The sequence below is a fragment of the Telmatherina bonti genome (assembly GCF_933228915.1).
Source record: "Telmatherina bonti genome assembly, chromosome: 8".
NCBI classification, from domain to species: domain Eukaryota; kingdom Metazoa; phylum Chordata; class Actinopteri; order Atheriniformes; family Telmatherinidae; genus Telmatherina; species Telmatherina bonti.
This window is the reverse complement of record NC_136626.1, coordinates 22,048,580-22,065,349: the sequence shown is the minus strand read 5'-3', so window position 1 is coordinate 22,065,349 and position 16,770 is coordinate 22,048,580.

Genomic DNA, 16,770 nt, shown 5'->3' with positions numbered 1-16,770 from the left:
ACCATTCTGGTTATCAGTCTCTCTGGTCAAGTTTGCAACTCTATTTATGAGTTACTGCTAATCACTCAAATTTTCTGCCAGAGAAACAGGAAGAAACGGTGAAATGTTTGCATTAATGCAATGTTTTCCATCCCGACAAGTCCTGGAGCTGTTCCTGCGAAGGTTCCACAGGGGTTGGTGGGATACTGAAGCTGCTAGTGTCCCAGTGTCATCACCCACACAGGCTGACTACTTGCCTGGCTGGTCCGCCACCACCAGAGCCTCAATTACCTGACTGACGTTTCATTAGCGCCTGCAGCTGATCCCGTGGCTGAGAGGCAGTGGGGTGCAGAGGAGCATGGAGCGAGCCATAGGGGGAAGTGGAGGCTTCAACGCATTACATTCTCATGTGCTGTCAGTGTCACAGCTCTGAGTACAGCCACACAGCCCACTCATTACATCGCCGTCATTTAGTTTGTGCTCTTATTAAGCCGGACTGTGTATATTAAAATAGAGCAGCATGGCTGGGTTTTTTTTTTTATGGTGACACCAGCTCTAAGTTGACATCCACAAACCTACCCTGAATTGTTGGAGCCATTTGAAGTTGTTAAAGGTTGAAGTTATGTGTGTGTGTCCACGTGGTGTGAAAAAGTACACATTGAGTAAAAAAGTGAGCAGCAAAAGTGTGTGTGAGACAATTCAATTCTGTGCTGATTAGAAGTTGATCTGTATGTTAAGCTGCAGATGTTCATGTGTGTGGCTGCATGTCCCGTACAGATACAATACCTGGGTTTGTGTGTACTGCGTGTGGCCTTTTCATCCCCTGGGTTAGCACAGGCCATGTCAGAGATGATCCAAGGCGGAGCTGAGGGGGCTTAGTGAGACCCCCGGCCTGAGCCTCTACACACAGCCCACGCTTGGCTGGTCGCTCCTTCCCATTTGTCATCTTGGGCCAGTAAGACCCCCGAAGAGATTAGGGTAGAGCAGAGAGACTGGAGGAGTAGCAGGAATAAGAGGATCAGTTAAGCTATAAACACAGACAAGTTTGTGTCTCTCACCCACTCTGGCACAGTGACAGTTTGTAATGGCTGTCAAAAGTTCGCCCTGTGCAGTACATCTTTCTTTATATGACACTGCAGCGCCTGAATGTGCCATACCTCGTGTCAGCAAACACAACAGGTACAAAAGCGTGTATCGGTTTGATAAGATGCTGTGTGTGGTGTGAAACGTGGGCTCTGGTTGGACATTAAACAGAGGAGTTAACTGTATCGACCCATATTGACCCAGACTAATGAACCATGGCCCGATGCAGAACAGAAAATGCAAAGGTTTGCTTATAATTAGAATTCCGTGGCACAAAGACCATTAGTCAAATCCTGCAAGCTCCTTCATTTCCATATTTTTGAATATTCTACTTAATTATGCAAAGGGAACAGTGAGGTAGACGAGAAGTTTTAAGAAAGCCTCATAAAGTCCTTATTAAGAGCAGAGGGGATTAATGACAGTTAATATGAGGGCAATCAAACATTTAATGCAAAGGCCCTCCTGCAGGCAAACACTATTTAAATGAGTCAATTAGACATTCATTATCTAGGAGCCTATAAGTGAAGTCAGATCTGCATAAATGTTGGTGCAGAACATCATTCCCCTCTAAAAAGGAACAAATGAAATATTAAAAAAGTTAACAAGTCAGACATGGAAATTCACAAATATTGATTGCTAGAGGGCTAGTTACATGTTGTCATCAAATCAGGGGGAGAATGCACAATATCCATCGGAGATTGTCTCATAAATCATAATTATTGAGTTAGAACGATCTCTTCTCCCGATTAGGCATGTAGCATTGTTGAAACAGATTGGGAGAGAGGGATGGGGTAAGTTCTCCAATTGTCCATTATGAAATCCCGTCAAATTGTGCACGTGAATATGTTCAGATTGGCTAAATCATTCTCATGCTAACAAGCCTCCTTACAATAAGTAGATATGTACTAAAGAAAAACATACATATTCTACAGCGGATGACTTGAATAATGTACCAAACTATGTAGATATATCACTGTCAGGACTTCCTCCCTCCACCTCCTCCTCCTGCAATCCCTCTTTCTTTCCCTCTCTCCATGTCTGCCTCCACTCTTGTCAGTTGCCCCAGCACACAATTACTGTGTGTGATTGCTATCAGGCGGGACGATCGGGGAGGCTCCCAAATTAGGGCCTAAATAGGATTTCCTACATGGCGAAGGGCACAGGCCTGGACATGGTAATGAAAGCCTATACATCACAATCAGGCCGACAATCCTATTCATACTGCAACACATTACTCTCACTCCTCATAATTATAGAGGGGTGACAGATGGGCCTGTGAGGCACGGTGGAGGAGACGCAAGTGTTGGGAGGAGGCAAAAGGGAGGGAGGGTTTTTCCAAGAAGGTGGTGAAGCAGTGACACAGTTTTTGAGTGGCTTCTTCTCTTCTGTGATCTCCTGATACTTGCAGTGACCAGCTTAGGAGGGAGTCCACAGGGCTGAGTGGACCATTGTTCCAGCAAGCATCCGTTACATACGACACATCCATTTGTGTTGGAACTTTAAAATAAATAAATATATAAAAGACACTAAAAGCACAACAATGTGGCTTTTCCGCCCCTTAGATTCTTCAACTGGGACACTGACCACATCTTCCATCAGAATGACTGACATAAGCACAAACACACACACACACAAACATGACGAGATGTGATGAGATGTGAGGGGGACAGCTTTGCGATCAATACCATGAGCAGGAATCAGCGATGGGAAGAATAAGACAATGGCCTATCAGATTGAGGCTGACTTCTCCTTGTATGTGTGGCAGGCCTGTGACAATAGATTGGCCCAGAAATCCGATGGCACTTGCCGAAAGAAGAAAAAAAAATGAGGAGACAGATGAAAAGAAAGATTGCTAATGCTCTCCAAGCAGGCATTTTAATCTGTGACAGAGGAGGGATTTGGTGAAAGCCATTATCACACAGCAAACCCCCCCACCCCACTTTCCTTTCTCCCCTTTCTTTTGTGATAAGCAACCTTATCAGACCGCTTGGGGGAGAGCATGGATGTGTATGTGTATGCGTTTGAATGCATCCACACCTTTGCATGTGTTTGTATTGCAAAATGGGATGTTCCAATTGTGATTCATTGCATCTGAGAAAACTCAACTTTATCAATGTAAATCACCTTAAGAACTAAGTCAAACGATAAGCTTTGCAAAGTGGATTCAGATCAAAATAACCTAGTTTACCAAAGAAGGAACCATGGACAACAAAGAGGCTAAATGAAGTACGTTGTTAAGAATTTGCTGCTGTTGCCTGAGGAAGGAAACCACCTTGATTTTGTGTGCAAGAAGTTGTCCTCGCTTCAAATACCACTCATCTTTTGATTGCATCACAACATAACCTTGAAGAAAGATTAAATGAGGAATGTGTCGGGTAGCATATTTGCACTTTTAACTACAAAAGTCTTGGTCTGTCCTTGTTGAGCTCTATTTACAATATGTTGTACTGACCACCAGCTGATACTGTTCCGTCCATCCAAGATGTGAAAGCTGGCTTGTATGCTTATTATTATATATATATATATATATATATATTTTTTTTTTTATCTTTCTTGCATCATCTTTGTTTGCTTTTGTACCTTTTCCACCAAACTGACACATTCCTGGGTTGATTTTAAATACTTTTAATTTTAATAAATGATGTTTGAGTACACCGTGTTTGTTAGCATACATCCTTGTTTGCATCCTGTGACCCAATTTGCAACATCTGTCCTCTGGATGGCTCAAGAGGTGGATGAGTATGTGTGTGTGTGTGTGTGTGTGTGTGTGTGTGTGTGTGTGTGTGTGTGTGTGTGTGTGCACTCGTGCATATATTCTCATGTGTATGGGCTCCATAACAACCCATCTCCAATTGGTGCGTCTATGTCTCCTCAACATGGTGTCCCTTCTATGATCAGAACAATCCATCAGGCCCTGCTACTCATTAATCACCAGAAAGACACACATGCACATTCATGCACACACACACACACACACACACACACACACACACACACACACACACACACACACACACACACACACGCACACACATATAGTTTTTGGATCACTGCAGGCAGTGATGAACAGTGGGGTTAGTTTAGTGGTACACTAACACCTGCACCTCAGAGAGAAAGTAAGCACATCATGGCATGGCCTGAGAAAACGTCCAGAGACAACATCTACACCTCGAAGATTTCATCTGATTTCTGATATTCTAGCATTCATTGTTTTTCTAAATTATCCTTAATGATGGCAGTGCACATACAGTTAGCTACCAGGTAAAACTGAAAACTTAAATACATCCTTAGTCCTTGTTCTTACATGTTTTGAGTTCTGAATGAGCTTGAATAAACCTGAAAATTGAACATATGATGAAATCAGGATAGATTGCAGGGTTGTAAAGTTAGCATATGACTGTTGTTGCAGGGCTGAATTTGATATCATTAATCTTATATTCATGGGGCTAAAATCTTCTCAAAGTAGAGTTTTAGTCCTGACTTAGTTTCTTGCACTCGCTAAATCAGCAAGATGATACATGTCTTTCAGCTTTATTGTATGATCTGACATGATAACATGACTATTTAAACTACCCTCCACATAGAAATAACTTCATAGGTAATTTGTGGATGACTTAAAATTCATCTGCCTGCAGCGCTCTTTCTCCTCACCCCTGATAAAGTAAACTGTCTAACTTAACCCTTTATTGCCCAAACAATGAGAAATGGTAATAAAAGTATTTTCTTTTCTTTTTTTTTTATTATTTCACCCTTTTTTTATGTGTTTATTTGGCTCTTTCATAAAATAAAACAAAATTGATATGTCAAAATTATTGTGGTGTAATATTTGGTTCCTGGTATCTGTTAGGGGGGGAACACAAGTAGCAGATTGTGTTCAACAGGATTTTAATAAAGAGTTCACAATGAAGTGATGCAAAATGTCTCAGAGACTGTATGAATATGACATGTTGGGTTCTATGTGCTTAAGATTGACATTTGACGTCAAGGTTGACATTTTTAAAAGATATTAAACCAAACTATGCTGATAGATTTAAACATGTTTATTTGGTGCTTGAAGCAAATCAATTAGCAGGGGAAAGTAAATCTTTTTTCAAAAGCAAAACATTCATTCATTTTCCTAACAGCTTAATCCAATGAAGGGTCGTGGGGAAGCTGGAGCCTATCCCAGCAGTCTTTGAGTGAAAGGCAGGGTACACCCTGGACAGCTCGCCAGTCCATCGCAGGGCCACACAGAGACAAACAACCACTCACACTCACTCATATGGGCAATTTAGATCAGCCAATTAACCTAACATGCATGTCTTTGGATTGTGTGAGGAAGCTGGAGTACCTGGAGAGAACCCATGCATACATGGGGAGAACATGCAAACTCCACACAGAAAGGCCACTGTCCAAACCTTGCCCCAGCCAAGGATCAAACCAGTGATCTCCTTGCTGTGAGGCCACAGTGCTAAACACTATTCCACTATGCAGCCCCAAAAGCAAAACAGTGCTTTGTAAAAAAAAAAAAAAAAAAAAAAAGAAAAAAAGACCCTATAAACGACACACCCCTTGTCTTAAGGTCACTCCTGACTCCAAAAAGACCAACATCAATTTTGCTGAATTCTCAAACTGCGGTTGTTTTTTTTTTGTTGGATTCATGGTTCAATCTTTAGAAACAACTTATGTTTCTAATAAGTATCTATCATTATTTGGGCTTTTCCTCTTCTGCATTTAACACACACTCATTAATCATTTTTTTGTCTGCTGTTTCTGCTGTTGATCTTGGACATTGAGCTCCTCACTGTTGGATAGTGGATGTCACCTTTACCACCCTAAAGTATCTGCCTCTGCACTTGTCTCAAAATCTCCACTCATGGCCTCTTACCATGGATCATCAAATCAGCCCTCCATAGAACCAGCACACTGGCTAATTCACTATTGATCCTGTCCCATGGACCAATTTCCACTGTGTTTGGTTTGGGACTACAGTTTCGGTCACGCTCCGACTGTCCCTTAGGGGCCAGGGAGAAGCCTTTGCTGCTCTCTTATCAGGCAGAAAGCACACACACAAAGAGCATGTGGGATGAAGTGAAAGGTGAGAGTGTTGCTAGCTTGCAGAGAAAAGGAGAGAGGTCATTAGTGGATGGTGATGAGTTCCAGAGCTTGAAAGAAAGCAGCTGGACTCTGGCTTTGTGTGAAGTTGCAGTGTGCAGTCATGGAACTTCTAAGAACTGAGCACCAGTGATCCCTTCAGTGCAAGAAAATAAGGATGTGCTGAAATCCACCACGATAGATACAGAAGACAGAGAGAGAGCTATTATGTTCTGAAAAGAGGCCACATATGAAAGGCTATTTCTTCTCCTTTCCTTTTCCTCACTTTCACTGTATCTTGCGTGGCTGAGACAAGTTATTCCAGAAGGTCACTGGTAGTGGCTGCATGAGTAATGGGATGATATGACTGGGGGGATTCATTAGGGATTGTGCCACCAAGTAAATGTACATTGACCCTGGTCACTGACAGCTATACACACACTCCTGATGCTACAAGCCAATCTGCTGCACTCACACAATGAAGGATGCTTCAGAGATCAAGCACCACACATTCCTCTTATACCTTCCCCTATCTACTCACCTCTCACTCTCCATTGCTGCTGTCGCCACATCATTTGTCAACTACCTCACGACACCTTCTTTCCTCTTTATCTACCCACCTCTCACTTCCCATCTTTGTGTCCTTCCCCTCCCATGCCTATTCCTTTTGCTACCCCCACTTTGGCTCCCCTCTGTCTCTCTTTTTCTTTCTCACAGTAACAACATTCCCTGAATTAATTGCAATTCTGTCAGCAGGTAAATGCTTTGCGGCCGGTTACTGACAGTCACGCCAGCCAGCCCCCAGGTTGCCACTGACAGTCATTGTGGGGCAGACAGGATAGCCTCAGTAGCAATGGCAGTCAGTTAGAAGGCAGAGTATATGGATGTGGCCTCTCAGCTGAATAGCGAGGCTCCAACTGTCTGCTTGTCTGTGACACTCCCATTACCCTGCCACAGAAAAAGGTAGACAGCCACAGAACAGCTGGATAATGTACTGTCTGACTGACGATATACTCTATCTCTCACACACACTTCTTATCACCTCGTCTCCGGGCCTATGACAACGTCGGCTTGATACTGTCAGGATAGGAGTCAGTCAGTGTGACATGTCAGTGCTCACACTGTTGACTCCTGATGTTCAACATTAGAGCAAATGCAGAAGAGGTTGGGTCAGGAGGGAGTGGGGAATAATGATGAATGACGGATGAGAGGAGATACGTTGGCAGCAGTTGTACTTTTTACAGGGAAATGCAGCACTTTCCACATGTGAATCTTTCCAAATCCAAAATTATATCCTGCATAAACTTTCCACAGTATATATATATATATATATATATATATATATATATATATATATATATATATATATATATATATATATATATATATATATATAAATATAAATATTTAGAAAAAAAAAAAGAAGCTTTAACATAGTTTCTTGATGACCACACTCAGCTAATTAAAGCAGGCTGTTGACAGTTGTCAGCATGACCCTTAACGTGGTGCCGCCCTGGGGGTCCTGTTAGCATGCTAATGCTAATCCCCAGTGACGAGGGACAGGGCAGGCCTGTCCCCTGCAGCTCCTTCTGTTGTGACCACGGGATTTGTCAGGACAGGCACAGTGATGTGCTAACATGGAGATGTGCCCGTGTGTATGTCACACGTCTGTAATTAGAAAAGAGGCGTGCAGCGGCAGAGCTGGAGGGGACAGTCGTTGTGGGACCACTTGATCTGTGTTCCCGACATGCCTCAGAAAAGAGCAATCTGGGCCCCCTAAAACTAGCTTATAAAAGAGCAACTGGTTTTACAAGCTCTGCAGACAATTTGCATCTTGTGAGCTCAGGAAAAGTGCTTGACGTTTTATGTGTGGATTTAAGGAGAGTGAGTGGATTCAAAGAGAAAAAAAACACAAAAGACCTGTACAAAATACCTTCACAATCAGGTAAACATTACAACTGGGAGAAAAGAGGGGAGAGTTCCCATTACTGTCTGTCAGTCTATGTGTCTTTCTCTCCTCCACTCTACAAGGGAAGGTCAAGGACACATGCATATTCATGGAGGAGCCTGGCACAGGATCGATGGCTTTTAATTGTTTTCTCTTGGTTGGTGGAGGGACGTGCCAGTGTCTATTGATCTGTTTGAGCAGAGGCCACTCACAGAGCACGACTGAGAGACCTTTTCCTGACTGAACACCGATAATGTGTATATGTGCGTGTTTGTATTTGTGTGTGTGGAGGGTCTGAAGATATTTAGAGACACATAAACCAGTGGTTGCATGAAAGGGCCTCCTGGGGCTTAGACGTAGATGTGACACGTCACAGCAACGGTAGTGCTGACAAGGACAACACAAACGTTTATATTACATGTTGGATGCAAGAATTAATATATACAGTCTCTAATTTTGTTCTACATTATGGGAATACTCCACAATATTTCATAAGTTAAATTTGTACACTTTCTTTGCTGGATTTCCAAGAAGTTATTACATATAACCAGACTTTGTCAAAAGTCTGATTATATGTAAAGTCAAGTAATCCCTGATATCACCAACAAGAACCTACTTACATAGTGAATCATAAATCAGTAATTAAATCAAACTTCATCTATAAAGCAATTTTCATAGATGAGAAGCTCAAAATGCTTTACAAAATGAAAACAAATTTTGAATAAAACCTAACACACTCATGTAAAAAACTTCAAATTCTAAAAAGACATACCTTATTGGTAAAAGTCAAAGATCTTGTTCATAAAGAAATAAAGCCCATCTGTACAGTGTAAATCTTTTTGGGTTTATTATGAAGATGAAAAGTCAAACCACACAAAGGAAAAAAAATGAGAAGTCCATTTTCTATGACTGATGGCAAGAAGCTGCATCCTAACGAAGGAAAAACAAACCACCGCTCCCTGATGGCAGTGCTTTATTTTGCTCTAGATGATCTAATGTGGATTTACTGAATAAATCGCAATTCATGGTAATTCTCACAATTAAAACAAAAGCAATCGTGTTGTAGTTTTATCTTCAGAGTGACCCATTTGCTGAAAGACTGCTGGGATAGGCTCCAGCTTCCCTGCAACCCTTCATTGGACTAAGCGATTAGAATAATGAATGAATGAATTAACTTCAGAGTGGGTTCTATAGCTTTTATTGTAAAGATTAATGTCATGTTTTTTTCATTATAAGAGGCACCTTTCCTCCAGTCAACCAGATCTCTCCCTCGGCAAACATGATCCATTCAGAGGTGTCTTCTTTCTCATTCATTTATTCCTCTGTAGCTGACTGAATTTGTCAATTTGAACAGGAAAAGTTGGAGATTGGTGGCAAGTGGGGAGTAAAAGGAGGGTGCACAGAATGGCGAAAGGGGGGGCTGAAAAGATAAAAAGATTGTGACAGTCATCCATTTGACCTAGGCTGTTGAGTGAGCGCAGTCTAGCTTGTCAAATCTCTGTGCTAACAGTGAATAGCCATATCTGTGCAGAGCATAGAAGGGTGTCATGCACTATGGTTTCATGGTTCAGGATAAGGCTGGATGAAGCTGTTGGCTGGATGACATACAAACAGACACACTTTCTCTTTCTCTCTAACTCCTTGTTTCTCCTTCCCCGTCGCTGTCAAGATCTGGGAATGAGAAGTGTGAGCCCTTATTTCAGTCAACTTGGCCTGTTTATGTGGAAACTGACTCTCAGAGAAAACTCCTGCTGTATTTCAAAGAGAGGAAACCATTCCTTAGTCACAGATTAAAACCTGTATCCTCAAATTACTGAACAAAGGGGACTCTCTACCCCCTTCTCCTCTTTCTACTTCACTGTAATAACCTCCTCATCTACACACACATGCATGCACACACATACACGGGCCCTATTACCGGCTCATTAGCCTGAATCATACAAGAATTAGACTCCAGCCTGCTGACAATAGCAAAGAGAATGGGTCTTTTTTTTTACTCAGGAGTCAGGGGTTAAGTTACCAATCAAAATAGCCAGGCAGATGTATCAAGACATTTTAATATTGGCCATTGTGGAAGCTCTAAAAATTTTAATCTCTCCCTGGCACCGCTGGCCCCTAAGGCAACTCAAATAAAAGAGGGGGTTGCTGTTCAAAGATCTGATGTACCCTGTGGCATTTGGATAATTGTGTTGGAATTGCTGCCACCTTGAAAAGCTTGCAGGCTGAGCAGCCGGTCTTTATTTAATGTCTCTGCTTACCTGAGCCACAGATTTATCAGTTTTCTGACTCCAATTCAGTGCCACTCCGACTTGTTTCAGGAAGAACAGAAGGACTCAGCCCTCTGTGGAAACTCTCTGGACAAAGTGGGAAAGGTGTTGCCACAATGTCACCATTGTTATAATACAAACCACCAGAGGGGGCCAATGATTACTGGTCCAAAAGGATCAGCTCAAACACACTCAAACATGCGGCCTCACAACATGTTTTACAACTGCAAAGTAGATTATTTCTGTCTTACCTGTCAGGCCTCCATTTCTCCTCTTTATCTCCTTCCTCTGCGTGGTATGTTCCTCCTCATCATCCACGCTCGCCCTCCCCCTCACGGTGGTCCTGTCCTCTCTCAGGGTTCAGACTAATGACTAGTGACAGTCCACTGAGGGGAGCGAGCTGTTTGCAGTCAGCAGTGCGTTTGTTGGTAATTATTTTCCAGAGTGTCACATTAGTGTCAGCCTCATGGCTGTAAGAGAGGAGCGAGGACCCCGGCTGGCGGGGTGGGTGAGGCGGAGAGTCAGGGAAGGGAAAAGGGTGTGATGTTTGGTGTTGGGCAGTGTTGTATTTATGTGTGTAGATTGGAGTGGTGGTGCGTTGAGGACACAGGCTGCCACTGTTCTGCTTGCCTTGTGGCTCCATAAGACTAGATATTAAGAATGGAAGAGAGCAGCAGACAATGTTTTTGTAGTTTTCTTACAGATTTTCAATTGTGGCTCCTCTGTTGAGATGCCATTGACATAAATGCACATTTGTCTTGAAGGGAAGCATTGATGGGCAGCATGATATTGCAACAGTTAGCAAGAAGGATTTGGGTCTTGTACCTTGTGGCCAGCTGAGGCTTTTCAGTGTGGATTTGCATGTTGAATCTTTCTGCCATGGTGCAAAAAGTGTGTAACAGGTCTGCTGGAGATAATGAGATGGATTTGGTGAATTGGTGCATGTGTGTGTGTGTGTGTGTGTTTGTGTGCTGTGTAAAATTTCTCTATTTCTGCATTACTTGACCAAGTACACTATGCTAGTTGCCCAATGTCAGTGAGACCTGGCTCCAGTTTGTCATGAAAAGATGCTTATGATAACAAACGGTATCGTAATACTAACAAGCTTTACTTTTTAGTGTAAAGCTGGCAATTAATTATGCTGCAGTTTATTTGCAAAGCATAAATCATAAACATCCATATGAAAAACACATGAATAAACAATTTCTTTGTTGACATCTGTATGATCATGACTCCTTGGCATAAACTGCTCTGCCCATGTCATGTTGTCTGTTCTGACAATGCTAAGCTTGCTTCTTCAAACATCCTAATTATATTTTTGGAGCACTTTTCAAGGAACCTGAAGAACTTTACAGGAAAACCTTTATTCATTCACTCCTTGTTCATTGAGGAGGTGAGATATACCTGTAGTCACAGATGTTAGAAACATGGCAGCCAGTCTGAACCAACATTCACCAGAGATGCTGAGACTGGAGAAAAGAAGAGTGAAATGTCTTGCCCCATGAGACACCAGGGATGAAGCAGCAGGTAAACCTACCAACGTCCCTGTTATTGGACAACCTTCTCTACCACCTGAGTCACTGCCGTCTCTTAACCTAATGTACACAGAGGCCTTTTTTGTAGTTTTGCTTATAACGGGCAGATTACTACAAACAATTGCAAAATGTAGAATTCTGCAAATGTTTTGTGTGAGTTTTATGACACAGTCATTTGAAAGAGAAAGATTTGTGTTTTAATTCTCAAAGGTTTTCCAATCAGGACATGATATAGATTATTTGTCCTGACTGCTTCCAGACGAATTTGGATAATAAGTAGCAGGCAGTTGCTGCTGAAGTTTCTAAGCAAGAAAGATGTTTTTAAAAAAAAGAAAAAAAAAAAAAATTAGCCGCTAATCCCACTGGAAGCAAGTTTTCCTGCAAAACAGGTAAAAAAAAAAAAAAAAAAGGAAAAAGAAAAAGCAAAGAAGAAACAGAAACTTAAATTCCTAACAAAGTTCTCATGATATGGAGTTTTGCTGATACTGGGGGGATTGTTTGTAATTTAACATTTAATAGAGTACCCAGTGCAACTTTTTCAGCACTTTTCAACTTTGCCTTTTTTGCTTTTCATCATTTTTTAAAAATTCATTCCTGTTTTGTTTATTGATAATTTTAACATTCAGCATTTGACCAAAGCAAAGTGTCATCTCTGAAGTCTCTGCTACTCTCAGGTAGCTTTTTGCAGGACTTTGTGTCCATCCATTTGCTTTACAAATACCTGTATGAAGGATGAAAATGACAGATAGATCCTCCAATCAAGTTTAAATGGACTAGGGTCTCTGCCAGGATCAGAAAAAATTTGGGAAGACACTAGAAATGACTATGCACTGGAAGGTTTACCAGTAAAAAGTGCTCTAAAGACGCATCAGAATGAAACACAAAACTTTTGGGAACAACGTCCAACTGAATATATCTGGATAAAGTTTTTATACCAACTGTCAAACACAATGAAGGGAGGGGAGGGGGGGCATAATTCAGGGTTGCTTTGCAGTCATAAAACAAGCCTACATATGAGCTGCTGAGGACCAGGATGTTTTTATTCAGTGTAAAAGGCCACATCAGAACTTTAAAACTACCTTCAGGTTAGCAGTGTGAAGCTATCTCACGATACACCTTCCCTGAAAACAGCTGGCCTGCTGACTCTGGTGTGCTTTGAATGTGAAAACATACACATAATGCGTGTGTGTCGGTGGGTGTGTGCTGTGGCGGGCAGTCACCAGCCCTCTTGGGAGGAAGCGATCAATGATTGAGACCATAATGCACCTTTCTGTATTCGTGCTCACATTCACGCTCATTGGCTGCTTTGGGGAGTTGTCACACACACACTCACACACACACACACACACACACACACACACACACACACACACAGACACACTTTCCATTTTTAACCACACACACACACACACACATTGTCACATGTTCGACAGCTCATCTCTCAAATGTTCCCGTCCACCCCATCTTGTAGCTGTCGATGGCCTCTTTCTGTGTCTCACTTCCTACTGCTTAGTCTTTGGCAGACTGCTCTGCTCTGGCGCTGTCTCTCCCCATGTTAATGTAGTAGCTAACCTCCCTCTCCATAGCACTGCTATCAGACTGTCTCTATGTTGATATACTGAGGAAGAGCACTGCGCTGAACAGCTACTACCCAACTGACTCCAGAGGACTAAGCGCTCTCATCTTCAGCACTGATCAGAGTACACTAAGGGTTCTGTTGTGGTACTTGTTATAACCACCGACTCCAGAGCATCTCTTCACCTGCAGGTAAAACCCCTTAGAACAAAATCAATTTGTTTGATTTATTTATTTATTTTGCTTTTGTATTCTGCTTATTAAAGCAATCTGCAGTCATTAGACATTGTGAGTCACACAGCAGAAAGAAATTATCACTAATTGGTGGGTGGAAATGATTACAGTAGAAACTTAATTTACTCCGTGCCCTGGAAAAAAAGAGAAGGAACTGGGAATGAAAGGAGAGGGTATGAAAAAATAAAGCTGTAATTACACATCGCAAAAGTTAAAAGACTCAGTTGATGACCTCTGGCATCCTAATAAAAGAAGTGAGGAACTCTCTTAATTCACCTTAAATCATCTCACACTTGTTGGAAATTACACTGAAGACCACAGGAACTAAGTCGTAAAATTGAAATGTTATTAAAACTGCTTGAAAATTATTTAGAGCTCAATTTATCTAAAAAAAACAAAACAAAAACAAAAAAAAAAACAAAGATCATAAGAAAAGGAAGAGATGAATATGCACGATCCGATAAAAACCCAACTAAGGAATCATATTTGGGCATAAACTGCATGCATGAAGATGTTTCGCTCTGAGTGTGTGTTTGGCAGTCAAGAAGACAGCCAAGTGACTCACCTCCTGCCAGAAAATGAAAGCATACAATTAACATCGCATCCCATCATCCTCAGCTGAGCGGGCAGGCTTGTAATTGGCTGGCTGACCAGCCTGCGTGGCTTCGGGTGGCAATTTATTCTGGGAGCCACACAGTTTACCCTGGGCGGCTAACGGCCCCTGTGCCATAACCTGGCTGAGGCAGCAGGGACATCATTAACACTTCACTGGGCCTGCAGGACACACACCCATCATCCACTATACACCACCTACAGTCACTAGCATACAGGGCAAATTGGAAGAACGGGGAAGAAATAATGATCATAATGTCAGTGGAGCCACTTGTACAGAGTGTGTTCAAGGATCAGCTGGCAAATAAGGATATTTCTGAAATTTCTTCTTGAAAATGTCCAACAAGAGGTTTCAAGCAGCTTTTCTAACCTGATGATTACTTTTTTGGATTGATTTTATTTTAAATTGCTAATATTTGGACTCGGAGCACATCCACTCTGGGAATCCGGTGACTGCAGGGGTGTGATGGCATGTGGTTGTTTAACCCCAAAACAATGTGTGAGTGAGAGGGGACTCTGTAAGTGAAGTAATGACCTTGCCTTGTCACAAAGAAGACATGTGTTACACTCTCCCATATTGGTCTGAGGGCAGGACTCTCACAGTCAGTCTGGACTCTCATTTATGTGTACATTTTAAAAGGTCTGCATCTGCCGTCTGGCTCTCCTCTTCTTCACCGACTGTCTGTCCCAGGAAGCTCACATGGAAAGCTCCACCACACTTTAAGAAAGTAGGGAACAGATTAACTGCTCAGGATACACTGTGGTTCTCTGCCGTCTTAGGAAATGTAGACAAGACTCAATATTTATTTTCATGTCTCAGTTATCTGCTGTGTTTTCAGGTGGAATTAAGACAGCGGAGCCCCCCCTTCTCTCCTGCAAGGAACCCCCTTCCTTGAGTCTTCTTTTGGCTGTGATATTCCCAATTCACTCATTTCCCATCTCAGGACTATGTCTCGCTCTCTGATTACACACACACTGACACATGCACAAATGCACGCACACAAGCTCACAGCCAAATGGCTGTTCATTAAAGACAGGGACCTGAGGGGAAGCAATCGTCTGAGAGACGGAAATTGCGTGTCACATTAGATTAGCGGTGTAAAGCCTCTGGATTGGCTCTGGGGAAAAAGGAATTATTTCAATTACATTATTTCAAAAAGTCTTTAAGCAATACCAATACAGATAAAAACAAATTAAGAGTGATTTGGGCTGATTTGTGGCGCTCTGAGCTGTGCTTTCTGACAATGTGCTAGAAATCAGATATGAATAATGCAGATATTACACTGTGTAATGTGGTAATGTGTTGAACTTGAAAGCAGATTATCTGTGACAAATAATGTCATTGGTTTGCATTGTGTCTCATCAAAAGGGAATATTCCCAAGTGTCAGTCAGGTTGGGATGGGCTGGGGATGAGGGGTACATGATAGTGAGCCACAGAGGAGAAAATAGCTCATTCACCTGCCATCCACAGTGATACCAACAGATTGCTGACTTTGGGTGAATTTAATGTTTTAGCGCATGCCTCAACTCAAACTGCACGTGTTAAAGCAGTTGTTATGTTTTCACGGTGGTTAAAGGAATCACAGTGATCATAATGAGGAGATTTTCATTCAAATGAATCGTTTCATTTGCTTCTGGACTGCAGAAAAGTGAATGTGTCCATCGGCTGGCAGGTCTCATGGGGAGAGAGCAGTGAGGGGGGGAAGAGGCTACAACGAAAGAGGGCAGGGTAAGAAGGAGAGGGGGGGGGGGGGACACCACGGAGCTCAAAGACCAACAGCAGCAGTGCGCCCTGCAGTCAGTCCACTGATGATGCCTTCAAGTTGCCCAGACACTCAGTGAACGCGCATCTCTGCCTTAACTCCTAAACACTCGCAACATCTGGAGGAGGACCGAGAAAACAGCCGCTTTCTTCTTCTTCTTCTTCTTTTTCCTGCGCAAGCGGGAGAAAGTGCTGCGTCCCTGACATTAAGCAGAAGTTGGAAGAGGAGCAGAGAGAAAGAGTTTGCGGCGAAATAAATCTCGCTTTGGGTGTTTTTATCGCGGTAAGTTCCGACTGTCGCGACTCATTCCAGCTTCATTTGCTTTAATGACTTTAAGTGGTGATGTGATTGCAGTGTGTTGGTGTGAGGCTTTTCTTTCCTTTTTTTTTCCTGCTTTAGTAAACTTGTGCGCTCTAGCTGTCGAAATAAATATATAAATAACTAAAACTCGGTTTCGAAAGCTTCTGAAACAGTGAACAAATAAGCTACTTTTTAAAAGAGGACCAGAGTCACATTTGGAGCTTTTTTTTATTTTTTTTTTTTTATTTTTTTTTTTTTTTTAGCTGCAATGTGAGTAAGAAATAAAAAGTTTGGCTTTGCAAAATGCAATGTTAGACGGCATTCAGACGGCACTTTAGTCAGATCACTTAATAATATTAATTCATTATTCGGTTGTCTTTTTAATTTAACTTTTATATTA